Source organism: Vespa mandarinia, chromosome 12 (assembly GCF_050613455.1).
Source record: "Vespa mandarinia isolate Hongniang chromosome 12, ASM5061345v1, whole genome shotgun sequence".
Lineage (NCBI taxonomy): Eukaryota > Metazoa > Arthropoda > Insecta > Hymenoptera > Vespidae > Vespa > Vespa mandarinia.
Genome location: NC_140821.1, coordinates 4,150,001 through 4,152,500, shown reverse-complemented (window position 1 = coordinate 4,152,500; position 2,500 = coordinate 4,150,001). Strand labels below are relative to the sequence as shown.

The window sequence follows — 2,500 nt, the reverse complement described above, 5'->3', positions numbered from 1 at the left end:
AATTTATATCGAAGCTTAAAAAATTTCAATTAATTAAATTATAACTATTAATATGGATTCTTTATAAATATTGATTTATATCTATATAAATATATTGAAATATGTTTTATAATGCGTTAATATCGTAAGTTTATCATCATGTATTAAAGAAAAAAAAAGAAAGAAAAAAAAAAAAAGAAAGAAACAAAAGAAAGAAAAAAAAATTTGTATTAGAATAATTTACACGTATATATAAATTATTTTACATATGTAAATTTACACATTTAAATATTTCATTTTAATATACACATATAAATTATTTTAATAATTCTAATATATATATATTTAATAATTCTAATATATATATATATATATATATATATATATAAAACAAATGAGAATATTATTATTTAACTTAGATATCTTTTCTTCCGTCGTTCTTTTCCTCTTTTCCTTTCATTTGTCTTTTTATTTTTTCGTTTTTCATTTTAATTTTTTTCTTTTCCCTTCTTTTTCAATATCCCTTTCTCTTTTCGTTATACACCGTAACAGATTTAAAATTACAAATAAAAATGTCAAATGATAATTAACGAAGGCTAGTTTATTAAAAAATCAAAGGAAAAAATTGAGAGTTTCGTATTAAAAGGTCATTCCGTATTACAAGCCAAAGAAACGGTTCGATGAAGTATATGAGAGAGAGAAAGAGAGAGAGAGAGAGAGAGAGAGAGAGAGAGAGAGAGGGAGAGAAAAACATGTAATTTCAGTATCCGAAGGTTAGCCTAGGCTGAAAATACGTGTACAAAATATAGTTTGTGCGTCTTATTTTCGCCCGTACGTGCACGCAAGACCGACGAGAACACATTTATTCTGCACCTTATGCGTTCTCCGACGTTTATAAGATCACAGAAATGCAAAAAAGACATTTAAAGAGAAATCTATATATACATATGTACACAAACATACATACATCCATACATACATACATACATACATACATATATATACACACACACAGACATATGTAATTTAAAAAACTATTAATATTGATTCATTCTAATTTCTAAATAAAAAAAAAAAAAAATAAAAAAAAAAAATTTTTTTTAAGTTATGTTCTTTTTTTCTCCCCATTAATAACCCGTTATAATCGAATAATTTTTATTCATGCCTATGTATACAATGGAAAAATATGTTATAAAAACTTTTACTATCGAAACTACGACGTAATTTTATCGATAAAAAATTGAAATAAAACATATATATATATATACGACGTATATACATATATACATACATATATATATATATATATATATATATATATTTATATATATAAAAAGAAACATGACTTTCAAATTATATTCGAGGAATGAATTCATTCATTTAACATCGTGTAGTATCATGATCGACTATATATATATATATATGAAGAAAAAAAAAACAACTATATATATAGGAAAAAAAAAGGAAGCGTAAATCAGAAAAGGAAGGAAAAAAAGGAGAAAGAGAGAAAAAAAGAAATGAATGGACAAAAAATGAATAAATGAATAGGTGACGTTAATAATTTTGAATTAAAACGAATACAAGTGTAATTAAATATTAAAATGTAATCTAATGTACGATTACGCGTTAAAAGAAAGAAACGAGATTTTAACATGGTGTAGAAGTTAAGAAAAAATTTTTTTTCGTAAGTCAACACCCTGTGGTACACCGAACTATAATGCTCGATCACTTCCTCGATCGTATGCGATTACCGCCGGAGTCGTTTATTTTCACCGACAGTATGTATAGAGAGCCTCCTGCCTTCGCGTACCTTAGCCGCCGCCACTTTAACGAGTTTCATTTTCTCTCGAAGAAAGGATTCTATTAGGTAATCACCTTCGCGTTAAATCGACGTTTCTTTTTATTATTTCTCTGACTCCATCCTTCTTCATCATATTCCCCCTTTCCTCCTACCATAGAAAATTTCCATTTAAAATTCCTACGATCTTTCCTTTTTTTTCTTAGTTCCTTTGATTTCTTTTTCTTTCTTTTTTTTTTCTTTTTTCTTTTTTTTTCTTTTTTCTTTTTTCAACGAACACACAAAATATATAATTAATCGAAGTGGTTTTATTCTTTTCTTTTTTGTTGTTGTTTTTTTTTTTCTTTTTTTTTCTGTTGTTGTTCTTGTGTTTTCTTTCTTCGATACAACAAACAACGTCGAAGCAGAAACGTTTCGTTCGAATTAATTTTTTTTTCTTCTTCTATCTGTTCTCGTCCATCGTAAGGAAAAAGAAATTTCCTACTAGTACGATTTACCTCGATAGAATTTTTTTATTTATTTATTTTCTTCCTTTCCTCTTTTCTTTTCTTTTCTTTTCTTTTCTTTTCTTTCTTTCTTTCTTTCTTTTTTTCCTTATAACGGGCACGTGGGATCTTAAATTTAATCGAAGTGGTTTTTCTTTTTCTCTCTTTTTTTGTACTTTTTCCCTTTTACATAAATTATAACAAATAACGTCGAATCGGCGTATAGTTTGAAGTATAT

At 26.0% G+C, this 2,500-nt stretch overlaps 1 protein-coding gene across 6 annotated transcripts in view; it reads right to left on the bottom strand.

The window, feature by feature from the left end:
* The window catches only part of Eip74EF (Ecdysone-induced protein E74), a 248,978-nt gene that overhangs the window by 221,238 nt on the left and 25,240 nt on the right, over nucleotides 1-2,500 (bottom strand). The window lies entirely within an intron of this gene.